Source organism: Sphaerodactylus townsendi, linkage group LG02 (assembly GCF_021028975.2).
Source record: "Sphaerodactylus townsendi isolate TG3544 linkage group LG02, MPM_Stown_v2.3, whole genome shotgun sequence".
Classification (NCBI taxonomy): Eukaryota; Metazoa; Chordata; class Lepidosauria; order Squamata; family Sphaerodactylidae; genus Sphaerodactylus; species Sphaerodactylus townsendi.
This window is the reverse complement of record NC_059426.1, coordinates 147,592,282-147,607,210: the sequence shown is the minus strand read 5'-3', so window position 1 is coordinate 147,607,210 and position 14,929 is coordinate 147,592,282.

Sequence of the window (14,929 nt, the reverse complement as noted above, 5' to 3'; positions counted from 1 at the left end):
ATTTAGCTCTGAAATTTACTGCTTTTTCTGTTTAAGCAAACAAAACAAAATGCAAAGCCCCACACAGCAGTTTGGAACATTTGGAGAAGGATCAGCAGTAGTGCTGGAACTTCCAACTGACAGATAGGTATGCTTTTTGAAAGAGGAGCTTGTGCCCCCAACCAGTATCAGGCATAACACCCTGTCTTCTTTCTGGGAACTGAATTCAACTAAGCAGGTTTGGTGAATGACTAGAAGAGTCTCCCTTATTGTAGATAATTCTATTGTACCACAGTTCCAACCCACCTTCTCCCCCCTTCAAAAATAATAGTGGTTCTAGGTTGCCCTATTTGTGTAAGACACATTTGCATGCTAGGTGAGAACTTGTTGAACAGATGAAGTCATTAGGACATAGGGCATTGTCCTTCAAATTGCATGTTCAAACCAGGTTTTGATAAATGTCAAGTGTCTGAGCACTTGCTTCTGTGTAATGCATTGCTTAGCAGCACATTGGCATACACTTGTCAGCTGGACAAGTCCAACTCATGATCATGAGGTGACACAAATGATAAAGTTGGTCCAAGGAATGCATACCTAACAAGTGCCAATGGAATAGCAACAGCAGCTGTTGTTGAAAACAACAATGCCTAGTCCCAGGATCATTGTGTCACATGCAGGAGCAAAGGCCCTGAGAGCCTTTCTTATAATCAGAAGACAACTGGAGACAACTGAAGTTCTCTTTATGATGTTCCCATGAATTCCAAAGTGGTCAGGCTTCTATTCCAAGTACCTTTGGGGTGAACATCAACCAATGTAGTCATATAGGTCTAACTTTCACATGAGATCATACATTTGCCCCCATCATTGTCCCTATGTATATTGAATACTAAACATATGACACAAATTATCAAGGACTTAGCTTTTTGTAAGATTCCTTGTTTGCACACACAGAATTTATAAATTCAGTTTATAAATGGCAACACATGTCCAGACAGTGTGAGCAGGCTCATCCACCCCATTCCTACTTACAGGTTCAGTCTACCTGAAATTAATGTCCAAACACAGCTTGTAGAGATAAGCAGAAATGAAGTAAGGACAATAAAACTACTTATTTTTAATACTTATTTTTAATACTGAGAAATGCAACGCAGCACAATCTGGCAGCGGGGTGGGGGTGGGGGTGGGGGGGGGTGGGGATCTCCCTATGAAGCCAGCGCACCTTGGAATGAGTGGAAATGCTCTTTCCACCAGCTCAAGGGGCAAATGAGCCAGTGGAGATGTAATTTACCCAGAAGCTGGCTTCTTCACTCAAGCCAGCTGGTGCAAAATGCTGCACTGGTGTGGCTGGGGGCATTATGAAGGTGGGCTGGGGGTGGGTTGGCCCCCTTGCACTGGTCGAGTTACTAGCGAAGATATGCCATGATTTTCATGGCATATCTCTATTCCCCACTATGGGGGATTTTTGCCTTTAAAAACATTTTAGGGCTTCCTGAGCAGTGTGAAAGCCCTCTGGAGAGTCCAGGGTGGCTCCTGAGTGGTGCCATCCCTGCCCATCGTCTCAGTCAGGATTGGCCTGTCATTTTTTTAAAAATCAAAAATAACATCCTGCAACATGGAGATGTTCTACCAGTCTTTTTGTTGATGCCACTCGTACATCCCCAATGTCATCTGCCAACCTTCTTATCAAACGTCTTCCATGTTATCTTCCTTGATTTAGCCCATGCTAGGATGGCTCTGATGGAAAGCTTATACTTGAGCTGGGCTGATTTTTCTTCATAGGCTCAGATTTATTGCCATCTTGTATTTTAAATGATTGTGTATTTTATGGACTGTTTTGTTTTATGGGCTGTTAAAATTGTTTTTAAATATGCTGTACATCACCCTGAGCCCAACTCCAGTCAGGGAGGGTGGTATATAAATCGAATGAATGAATGAATGAATGAATGAATGAATGAATGAATGAATGAATGAATGAATGAATGAAATTTTGATGCTGCTAATTTAATCCTCCAAAATATTTAATTGTTGGTTTTACACATGCCTATTTAATATATGTATGTATGCATTTTTTAATTTTTCATTCCCTAAGGGGCCCTAATTGGGTACAAAGAGGCTAAGTATGTTTTTGGACTATTTTTACCTAGAATAGGACTTCTAATGCATCAACTAGTTGTGGTAACTGCAGCAAATCAAATTGGCAGCATCTACTCCAACATGTAGCCTCACAAGATGCTGAGGTGTTTCTGACCCACTACATCTTTGCAAGAATGATTTGATCCCCCCATCCCCAAACCAGGGACCCTGAAATAAATGTTCTGAAAGTTTGACCAATACTGTAGTTTGTGGTCTAAGACATGCAGCATAAAAACAGAGAGGCTTTATTTTTTAAAAAAAATTAAATAAGAGTTTCAGAGTTAAGCATAAGACAAAGAATAAACAGGTGCAATAAAATAACAAATCAATCTTCCTAATATACACTTATAATAATGAAAATAAGCAGATTAAAACATCTTCAGATCAGTATAAGTAACATAGCATCAGGCAGGAAATGCAGCAAAGGTGGTCCCTGGCCCATCAATGGTCTTTATAAGAAACTGGATCACTGACCGGTATAAGCAAATCAAGAATATGATCCAAAAGATGATTCTCAAAGAGCAGCAAGATTCTCCCCCCCCCCAAAAAAAAAAAAGACTGTTGAGGGTTGTTTTGTCCTTGGCATTCACAGGTGCAATCTCAAGCTTTTCACCTAAGCTTGGGAACAGCAGAAGAGTAGTAAGACTGGTAAGAGTTTGATATGGAACTTTCCTCAAGCTACTTTTAACACCTGGATGACATACTAAGAAACAGCCTATTGCTCTAAATTTATGACATGGCCAAATGCTGATATTTAAACTGTCAGATTGATTGATACAGAGGTGACCATTTCTCTTGAAAGAGCTTTTAGCATCAGATTGCCAAATGCTGACACCACTTTCCAGCATTTTGTTTCTTCAGAAAAAAAGAGATATAAAATATTAGATAAGTTGGAAATAACTTGACAGCATTTTAACACACACACATGAATAAATTCCTTTGCTTCACTAGAACTGCCTGTAGCATGCACCAACATAAGATTTCAGATGTGGGGACATGTTAGGTCTTGGAACCTTAAGCCAATAAACGGACTCTGAAGTATTGATCAGCAGCATTTATTGAAGAGGTATACAAGCACCATACTTAGCAAAAGCCAGTTCTGATGAAGATGGCATTATCAGTCCTATTTATCCCCCACAAAAAAACCCTCCCTGATTCCCAAGAATTCCCAAGAGCAGCCTCTGAAGCGGAGCCTTCCCCAAGGCCAGCATCATATAGTGGAGGAGCCACCTGGCTTCCAGCCCCACAACAAGATAATGGATGCAAGTATTTTCTCATGGGACAGAAGTGCCAAAGGTAGCCTAGTTCACTACAAAGCATGAAAGCCATAAAGTATAGATCAAGAAAAGAATGCACAGGTGGCAGTGGTTACATATAGCAGGCTGGTTACATATATCTCCTGACAGGCCTCCTGACAATGTTTTACTAGAGTGAAAGAGACTGAGGACTATACTGCTGTGTACTACCTTTTGTTGTTATGTATTGCCATGAATTTCTGCATTGTTTAATTTTTGAAGTCCTGGTCCTATCCCATTGCTTTCTGGATGCCCAACGCTATTGGTTACATTTACTTACACTAATAATCCCCCTTGAGTCTCAGTGAGAACATAAATAATGTAAACAAACAAGCTATTAAGGACTTGGGCCCAGTAGCAAATAAGTAACCAGTGCTGATGACAGAACATTGGATGAATGATCCCGAAAGCTGATTCCAGACAGAAAACTTCATGACACATTTTACGCCAACTGAATTTTCTAAGATGTCTCCAAAGTCAGCCCCCTGTAAAGTGCTATAGTAGTAGAGGCAAAAGAATTATGTTTAACTACATGGGCAATAAATATAATGGGGTGGTGGGTGGGATTCAATGAAACCAAAGAGACATATCTCTTCTTTTCACCCTGAAAATGGAAGTCTATTTGAAAACAGGAACCATTTACCATAGATACTTGCAACTGGTCTTTTCTTGGACAGATATATGAAAGAACATTTACTGCTAAGTGCTGGCGGGGACCTCTTTATTTTCCTTGACATTAAGGATTCCACAAGAATTTTCTTTACCCTTTTGCATCTGTGTCGTTATTCTCCAAAGTTTCTATCTTCATTCACCTCAGGGGCTTTTGTTTCTATCCCTGTAGATTTGCTTCAGAAGCAGCCTGTGGTTTCATTTATTTAGATCTTATTTTAGCTTAGGAGTTTAAAGTTAATTAGTCAGAATATTCCAGGGTCCAATATAATAAGGGAAAGATCCTCTGAAGATGCCAGCCACAGATGCTGGCGAAACGTCAGGATAGAATGCTGCTAGAACACGGCCATACAGCCCGGAAACCACACAGCACCCCATAATAAGGGAAATTTTAAAAATTTTAATTATACAGTTTGTGAGAGGTATAAGGAAAAAGAGCTATGTGCTAATGAATACACCACTCCCTTTACACTATGGATAGCCACCAGGAGATGTTTGAAATTAATCCTTTGTCTTATTATTGGTGTCCCTATCAATACAATATGGTAAGAAAAAGTTTGCTTAATTTCATTTGTAGTGAAAATAAAACATAGTTTCAAACCATAACAATAAGAAGCAATCCACATCATAATAAATGATTCACTCCACTTACCTGTGTAACATGTACATGCCATAGTTGTAAGTGAAGGAGCAGGCCTTTTCTCTTTACCTGAGTCCAGCTGCCTGTAGAAGACTTCCAGTTTGCATTGGCAAACCTTTCTCCCACTGAGTTTTTCTCATTCTCTTCAAAAATGATTCCTCAACCTAGCACATACCCAATAGTTCTCCTTGCTATAACCAAAGTGGCTGGGCTCTAAAAAAAGGAATGCATCTAATGATAGTTACCAACCAGAAGGTGGAGAATGGAGTTCTCCAGAAACTACATATGATCTCCAGATTACACAGATCTATTCTCCATGAGGAAATGGCAGCTTTGGACAGGGAACTTGATGGAATCTATACTCTTGTTTCACACAGAAATTATAATTTGGTCAGTTGAGATGCAGCGGTTGCAAAAGTTATATGCTTCCACATTAGAATATAAGAATTATTGTTCATTTTTATGCACTGCTTTTGTTAAAACCATTATTTTGTGTGTTATGGAAGACACCATAACTTGCTTCCAAACATCAGAAGACTATTTTGTGTATTATTGAACATGGTATTTTGATACAAGATAATTTATGCCAAAATGCATCTTTACTTTCAGACTTTCAAATGGATGGAGGGAGCAGGGTTAGGTGAGCATCTTTGGGGCAAGGAGGATGATAAGAGGCCTAAGATGGCACTTCCTGTGGTTTTATAGCAAAATGGGAATTTGAACACAGTTCTAGTTATAGCTTTGCAGTTTAACCAATATGGCCCCCTGGCTTTCTCTACAGGTTGGAAAAAAACACAAACACACCATAACTAGCATCCAAACATCAGAAGACTGCTACTTTTAAGCAGGCTTTCACCTCCCAGAGGATCACTGTTATTGTTTGAAATATTTAGCTCCCCTTTCTGCACAATTCAAAGCAGCTAACAAAAATACTAAAGTAATTACAATAGATGACTATTAAAGTCAAGGATACACTACAGCAGTCGAAACATCAAAAACTATATACATTTTCAAAGCCAATAAGCACCAGTGTGAGGAAACTAAATAATAGTCCGACTCGGCATATAAACATGCATATTTATTACAGCTTTTTTATTTTGTGTCATTTAGCCATACCCAGAATACACCTTTTGTTCATATTGTGAGTTTGCAAAGCAAATCTTAATTTGCATCTTTGACAACAGAGGAGAGACTGATGGAGCGAAACAAAGCTTTGTTTGAATAATGTCAGTTGCCAAGACACTGACAGTACTGCCGAGCCCTATAGCAATCAGGCCTCCTTGATACAGTTTTAAAATATGCAAGCTATTGTCTGAGCCATCAATGTGCAGGTGTGCCTGTTTTGCCATCTAATTTCATCCATCTCGTTGACAGTTGACTACAGGAGACTAATTTCTCTTTAAAACACTTCCCAATTGCATGTTGCTGTAATTAAATCAACTCAGGAAAGTGTCAGTTCACAGGAACGTGAACATGAGAAGCCTTTCTCTTTTATGCCATTTTGGCAGAAACCATATTTTTTACCTCACAACTACAAGTCATCTCAGACACTGGTTGAAATTAAAGCTCCATGATTACACACAGGTTTCTAAAGTGCCATATTCTAGCATTTCCCATCTTCTCAGTGTCAGGTCTATACTAACATCCTTTTCTATAGTGAAGGTGGTAGCAGTTATATAGTTTTTGGCTGCACTATCTTGAGCTTTAGTCCATTTTTGCATCCCAAGTAGAAATCTTGACATGAATTACAGAATAGTAAAAGGAAAAAAAATGACCCAGTCCAAAAATATCCATACAGAATGTTAAAATAAATGACCCCTGGGCCATGAGTGACCCGAAAGAATCTGGATGGCATCAGGCACTCCTGACAGAATTGCCAGAAGATAAGATCGTGAGGCTGGAGGGGTTACTGCGATGCTGTCAGGAGAGAGGGCTCTCCAGCTATCTGGCTCATCAAAAGACAGTCATGGAACAGATGAGAAGCAGCTGGGTAGAGAGGAGGTAGCAACAGAAGCTCTGAGGATAGCTGAGAAGAGAAGGCCCAGTGAGAGCAGTGTAGTGGCCTGGTTGACAGTAACAGCACAATGGCACACTGGGTCCAAACCTGAAGGACCAGGAGAAACCCAGGGAGGCAGAGAGGCAGCATCTCCTTCCAGCCAGGGCCAGCAGGAAACAAAATGAAGCAAGTAAGGAGCCATGGGTGACTGTGGATTGGGTGACTGGAAGCCAGACTGATGGGTCACAAGTTGTGGAGACTGAGGCTGCAAAAGTGAGCTCAAGGCTAGAGGTGTCTGATAACACTGCCCACTACTAGAATAAAGTCCCAAATGGGAACTGCTCCTTTGGAGAAATCCAGATTATACTTTGTCCTTGTTCTTGGAAGCAACATTAGCACCAGGAGTTGCTAAATATTATCTTTGTAGGGTAATGAAAAAACTTTCTAATAGAAAATTGTATCAGTACAACTAGCTTACTGTTTTGCATTCTTGTATCATCTTCTACTCTGAAAGACAGGGATGTCAGTTCTGAGAACTACTTCTTGCTATGGATCTCCTGCAAAGAAGAAAATAAAAACAATGTTGCTTACCGTAACTGTTGTTCATCTAGTAGTCCTCTGTGGAGGTACATGTGGGACTGCACTTGCACAGGCCAGCTGCAGAGCTTTTGCATGCAAAAATTAGGTTAACAATTGGGTGCTCCCCTCCCCCAGTCACAGTCCGAACTAGTCAGTCTCCATCCAGTCATGTGGCTGGAGAGGAGGGTGCACTCTTCCCTCCAGATCTTCCTTCACCGCCACAAGGAGCCCCCACCCACATATGATGACAGTTCACAGTGGGGAAGGAGGGAGGGACATGTGCCTGCACAGAGGATCACTAGATGGACAACAGTTATGGTAAGCAACACTGTTTTTCATCTGTGTGGTCTCTGTGCAATCCCACGTGGGCAAGCTTACAACTGGGGAGGTGAGTATAAATAATTCTAGAGCAGGCCTTCCCAACATGGTGCCCACAAACATCTTTCTTACTGTCCACAATGTAATTTTAGAAAGTGGGCAGGGTCAGCTCAGGTGGTCATTGGAAATTTGCTTGGGTTTGCATATTGCTTTGGCAGTAGCTGCTTCCCCCCAGTACCACTGATGCTCAAGGTAATAGCGAAAGTCAAATTGGACAGGACCAACAATGTAAAGAATTCTAGAACAGGCCTCTCCAACATGGTGCCCACAAACACCTTTTCTATTGTCCATTCTGAAATGAGGGATTGGGTAATTAGAAACCAGAGACTGGTGAACTGTTTTTCAGAGACCCAGTAGACCATTAAACTGAAATAGTTATTCCTCACAGTTATTAGTGGTACACTGGTCAACAAACCAATAAGAAGACTGCCAATTTATATAATTTTTGGGACATATTTAATCCTAGCAGTAAAACTGGAAACTCTAGAACAGTAACCAACTGCCTTCTGGAGTGCCATGCTGAATGAAGAGACCAGTAGCTCACAGTGCCCTGTGGACATCATAACATGATATGGGATTGTATTTGGTAACTGGTCTGTATATACAGGTCCTTAACTTGTCTTTGCAGCAAAGAAGTATTCAAGGAAATGAGTGGCAGATAGGACAAAAGCTCAATTTAGTACTAAAAAGACAGGAAAAAAATCCGGACTATTCCTGTTTTACTGGTTTAGAATTTCAAAGATTGCCCAACAAAATTAATTATATAGTATGAATAACTGAATTAGATCAATTTGATGAAAATGTTTGATGAAAATAAAACAAATACACAAAGAAGATTAGCACTGCAATGAATGCATAGAGTCAAACTACGGTTTAGTTTAATTTTTTTATTGGCCTTGACTGAACATAAACATTTCAGAGGTCTTCCAAGTTTAGCTATCTGCAGCTCTTCACTGGAAATGCCAAATGACTTAAATTTTGGGCAATATTGTTTTATTCATTTATTTAGGACAATTTTTTTTTCTCTAACAAATGACTTAAGACTGGTTCTGGTGGGTTTTCTGGGCTGTGTGGCCATGGTCTGGCCCAGGGGTCGGGAACCTTTTAGACTCAAAGAGCCATTTGGGCCCATTTTCCCCGGAAAAGAAAATTCATGGAGCCGCACCCTGGGGGGGGGGGATTCCACTTCCTTCCTCTGCTGGGACCTGGAGGCGCGGAGGCCGCTTTTTTCTCTGGGGGGGGAGGCAGCGGAGGCTGTTGTTTCGACTCTGCTGCTTCTGTTGCTGCCGGCTGGTTTCACTTTCACACGCTGTTGCGGCTCCCTTCCCCTCCCTCCCTTCTTCGACCTGTCAAAAAAATCCCCCCTCGCTTGCCAACTCCAGGGGCCCTGAGAGCTGTTCCGAGGATTTTTTGGGCAAGCGCCGCTGGTGCCAGCTGGCTTTTTTTCTCTTTAGAGGCGGTGAGCGCGGAGGCCACTTTCTTCTCTTCTACAAAGTGAGGCCCGGCCAGCGCAGGCGGCTTTTCTCTTCCCCACCGCAAAGCGGTGTGCAGCCCAGCGGAGGCCGCTTTCTTCCATGCTCTCCCCTGGAGGCGGCAGCACGGAGGCGCTTTTTTCACTGGCGGCTGGCGACCAGAGAGCCGCTTTCTTCTCGGGGCGGCGGCGGCGGCGGGGAGGCCGCTTTCTTCTCTCCCCCTGTCGGGACGGCGGCACGGCGGCAGTCTCTGCGCGGGGGAAGGGGGCGGAATCCCACGCTGCCCAGGAAGGGGCGTGGAGCCACACCACAGGCTCTAAAGAGCCGTTTGCGGCTCGCGAGCCGCAGGTTCCCGACCCCTGGTCTGGCCAGACCACGACCACACAACCCGGAAAACCCACCAGAACCAGTTTAATCCGGCCATGAAAGCCGTCAACAAAATGATTAAAGACCTTGCATATTCCAAGAATAAAAGTTATCCCTGATCACCGCACCCCCCAAACCATGGCTCTTGTGAGAAAATACCATTTCTGCTACTTTGCGTGGTAACTACCTGCCTTTCTAGGATGTAAGCCATTGTGATAGGTCAGTCTTGTGACCTTGGAAAGCAAAACAACACAGGATGAGTGAAGATTGAGTGCAGAACCTCTTCACCTTCAAAGACCTTGAAGAAGCTTAAAAGAATAGCAAGACTTAATGCTATACAGTGCAAAGAATTGGAAGATAAACAAGAAAATGAGGAAGGTGCAGCCAGCAGAGTTTTGATCAGAAGAGAAGACTTCAAGGAAGGAAGGAAGGAAGGAAGGAAGGAAGGAAGGAAGGAAGGAAGGAAGGAAGGAAGGAAGGAAGGAAGGAAGGAAGGAAGGAAGGAAGGAAGGAAGGAAGGAAGGAAGGAAGGAAGGAAGGAAGGAAGGAAGGAAGGAAGGAAGGAAGGAAGGAAGGAAGGAAGGAAGGAAGTTAGTTCTCACTCTGATCTTCTGTAGGATAAAAAGGCAAACATTCTGAGCATGCTGAAGGAACTGTATGAAAGGAGACTGTGAAGCCATTGTATATCTTAACTGTTGTATCTATTGTGGCTGAGTGAATAAACTTAGTTGATTGTGCAGCAAAATTTTCTTTTCACGCCGCTGCTCAAATGAGCAAGACATCTCCATGAAGGCAACCATCTGGAGCCTAAACAACACTGAACACAATATAGTCTACCATGAGCATAATGCTCCCAGACAAAGGAGTTATGGAGGCTTAATATAATATTTTTCCTCATACCCTCTGATTGCCTATATGAGTCCTCTAGGGTTGGGTCCTCCATTGCACTTAGTGATTAAATGAAAAGCTCTCATTTTTTTTCAGTTTGGAAGTGAAGAAGTGCTTTTATTGGAAATATATATATATACAGTGTTATAAGAATTACCAGTCTTGATAATTTAGTGTTAAATTCAATTTGTAAACCTTCCTTTGTCTCAGGATAACCTGGAAGAAAAGTGTGGGTCAAAGGTTAGATGATGATTATTGAATTCCTTCTTACAGCATGCTATGACCATGTATGAGTAGCAGAGAGAAGTAAGACTGTATGCCAAAGGCCATACAAAGGCCATACATAGGTACATACAACAAAACAGTAGGCAACGTAATATCCTATTCTAAAAATATGATACACATTAGAAACATCCCCACATGAATGGAGATAAAGGGAGACTAATAATTTCTTGTAAGGCTACATCAAATGAATTTATAAAACAGAAATGGTTATAATTCCTACTGATTCAAGACATTCTGTAAACATCTGGCAAGCAGCACCCTACACTGACTGCTTCTCAGAAGAATAACAGTGGTGTTAAAAAATTAAACAGCCTTGACAAGAAGAACACACATAAATTGTAAAGTTAAGACATTACCATTAAGTAAGGAAAATAATCTATTTTTCCATTAAGAAAAATAAAAAGCCATAAGCATACACATCTGCCTCTGGTTTTGCTGTTTATTTAATTCAAATTAAATTAATTCACGAATCAAAGAACACGAAAGGCACTGCAGATTACTTCAGCCAGAAAAATCAGCAATAGCAGAACACATGATAAACCAACCTGGACACAGAATATTATTTGAAAACACAGAAATTCTGGACCACTCTGACAACCACTAGGTCAGACTTCACAGAGAAGCCATTGAAATCCACAACCACATGGACAATTTCAACAGAAAGGAAGAAACCATGAAAATGAACAGAACTTGGCTGCTAGTTTTGAAAAACACTAGAGTCAAGACAGTGACTAATCAGCTCCACACACACACAGGATGACTATAGACAATAAACAATCAAAGGGAACAAAGGCCAGACTACTTCTATTCAGATGCCCTCACCTATTGACCTTGCTATCTCCATTGTTACTCACATGCTACACTTCATTGTTACTCACTTGCCAGGCCACTCCTATTCAGATGTCCTCACCTATTGACCTTTACTCACAGGTATATATACTCCACTTGCTTTCCTTTCCTACTATCAGATCCTCTGAAGATGCCAGCCACAGATGAAGGCGAAACGTCAGGAGAGAATGCTGCTAGAACACAGCCATACAGCCTGGAAACCACACAGCACCCAAGTGATTCAGGCCATGAAAGCCTTCGACAATACATTCTGCAAATTTTCATGTCTTTCAAATTGAGGAGTCAGCCTTGGAGTATTATTTAAGGGTTCACTTTTTTCATGTTGTATAGTTGGCCATGATTGAATTTGGAAACTGAAAAATATGAATCCATATATAGTACTAATCCAATATTGACTCATTCTGAAAGACTGAAAATTATTGAACTTTTTAAAAAAACACCTCTGTAAGATTTGCATTTTTGTCAGTACAATTTGGGACATGTTGCAGTCAAGGAAGGTCTCTTTCTGCCTCACAGAAGCTGTTACTTGGGTCGATTCCCCACTTCAAAAGTGAAAGTAGATACAAACTGGTTTGGTTTGATTTGGGACCTTTTGAGCGCGGTTTCATGGTCCCCCCCCCCGCAGCTTCTGCCCCCTTGTTCTCAGAAATGCAGCAGCCACACAAGAGTCCCCACTGTTGGCAGATCAAATGCGCGATCCGCTCAGAGGCTGTCCTGATTGGCTGCTGCATTGTGCTGGGGCAAGAATTTTTTTTTTACTTTTCAAACTGACGGATCCACCTATCTGCGAGCATGCACAGAAGCGACTGGACAGGCTTAAGCATTTTAAAGGGCAAAAAATAAAATGAGAACAACTTGTCCCTGGCTAGCCTTGAACTAGGAACTTCCTGGCCAGCAGTCGAACACTCAGTCAAGTGTGCTATAGAGAGAGCATTGGCTTAAAACTGGGAGAAATGAAACTTAAGTCTCCCTACACAAGCAGAAACAGGGAAACGTACCCTGTGTATTTGTCTTTAAGTGAATGCAAGGATTTTGTTTTACTTTCAAAATGACACACTCCCCCACCCCCCTACCCACAACTACAAAAGGATTAAAGTCTTCAGAGGTGGGGATTTATGCCTGAAATCATGGATGTGGCACAAAACGGAATTGACTTTCTCCAGCATTTTAAGGAGCCAAAAGAAAAAGAAAACTTCCTCATCCCTCACTGGACTAGAACCTTCTACATATCAGCTCAACACTCTACCAAGTGTGCTATACAGCCACCACTGGCTGGCTGGGGGAAATGCAACTTAACTAGAACACAGTAGGATTCGTCTAAGTGAATGCAAGGCATTTTTTTTTACTTTCAAAATTACGGACCCACATCTCTGCAAGCATGCACAGAAGCTACACAAGCAGAAACAGGGCGATTAAAACAAAGCCCCGTTTCCACGTGCCTTCGTGTAGCTAATTTAATGCAAGGTAGACACAAACACACTCCCCCACCCCCTCCCCACAACCAAAAAAGGGTTAAAGTGTTCAGAGGTGGAGATTTATGAACGTGTTTATGCAAAAGGTCCACTTTCTTCCAGGTTCTGAAATAACACGCACTGAGGGGGTGGGAGAGCGCCAAAAACGGGGTGAATGCTTGTTCGGCAATCAGGCAGTGGGGAGTTCTGCTAGAAACCTGAAAATTTGGAGTGATGAACACACATCTAATCGTGAGTGGGGAATTGACCTTGGTCCCCTTCCTCCTTATGGCATGACATATAGATATTAGAGTTGGCGGATCGGATCCGGCCAAACTGCAGTTTGGCCGAGATCCGCCAGTTCGGAGAGTTTCAGACCGCCAAGGGTCCGACCCTGCCCTCTCCAAACTCTGCCCGATCCAAAAGCCAGTAGTTCGGATCGGGCCCTTCCTCCCGAGCGGCGGCTTGCCGAGCCAGACAAGGGAAAAAACTTCAAAGCAGCAGGCAGGCGGCGGCAGCCGGCGGCACCCTCCCCAACCCTTTCCTTCCATCCGGAAGGATTGCGGTGGGGGGGAGGGGGGAAGACAAAAAACCACCCTCTCCGGCGGTGGCGGCGACTTGGAAGCTGCCTGCAGGGATGGTAAGCCACCCCCTTCCCTCCCCCAAAGTCGCCCCTGCGGGCGGCTTCCAAGCCCCGATCCGATCGGGGCTTGGAAATTCAATGTCTACAGGAGTGGCTTCGCGGGATGTATCGGATGAGCGTTTGACTGGAGTCCAAGCACCCATCGGCTCTCGCCACGCTAGCCACCCCCCCCTTCCTCCCCAAAGTTTCAGTGGCGGCTTCCAAGCCTCGACCGGATCGGGCTTGAAGCTGCCTGTAGGTGGCTAGCTGGGCGGGGGAGGGCCGATGAGCGCTTGGGCTGGAGTCCGAGCACCCTTCGGGCTTCCCCGCCACGCTTAGCCACCCTTCCCCGGCCCCTGTCGCCTTTGTGCCTTAAGCCCTCGATCCGATCGGGCTTGAAGGCCTGGCAGGCGCGTGGGAGGGCCGATGAGTGCTTGGGCTGGAGTCCGAGCACTCCATCGGGCTTCGGGCCACGCTTAGCACCCCTTCCCCGCCTCAAAGTTCTGGCGTATGCTTCCAAGCCCCGGATCCTATCAGGGCTTGAAGCCCAGGTGTTAGCGAGGATGGCCGATGAGTGCTTGGACTGGAGTCCGAGCCCCCATCGGGCTCCTCCCGCCACGCTTAGCCACCCCTCTTCCCTCTCTAAAGTCGCCTCTGCAGCGGCCTTCCAAGCCCCGATCCGATCGGGGCTTGAAGCTGCCTGCAGGAGGTGGCTAGCGCGGGCGAGGGTCGATGAGTGCTTGACTGGAGTCCGGTGCACCCATCGAGGCTTCCCCGCCACGCTAGCCACCCCTTCCACCCCCAAAGTCGCCCTTGCAGGCAGCTGCCAAGCCTCCCCATTATCGATCGTGGGCTTGGAAGCTGCCTACAGGGTGGCTAGCGGGCGGAGGGAGGGCCGATGAGTGCTTGGGCTGGAGTCACCGAGTCCCATACTACCCGCTTCCCCTGCCACGCTAGCCACCCCCTTCCCGCCCCCAAAGTCGCCCTTGCAGGCAGCTGCCAAGCCCCCATCCGATCAGGGCTTGGAAGCTGCCTGTAGGGGTGGCTAGCGGGGCGGGGGAGGGCCGATGAGTGCTTGGACTGGAGTCCGAGCACACATCGGGCTTCCCCTGCCACGCTAGCCACCCCCTTCCCGCCCCCAAAGTCGCCCTTGCAGGCAGCTGCCAGCCTCATCCCATCAGCTTGGATAGGGTGGTTAGCGGGCGAGGTTTATGAGCAGTTGACTGGAGTCCGGAAAGCAACACATCGGCTTCCCTGCCGCCTAAGCCACCCCCTTTCCCCGCCTCAAAGTCGCCTCTTTGCGCAGGCAGCTGCCAAGCCCCCATTC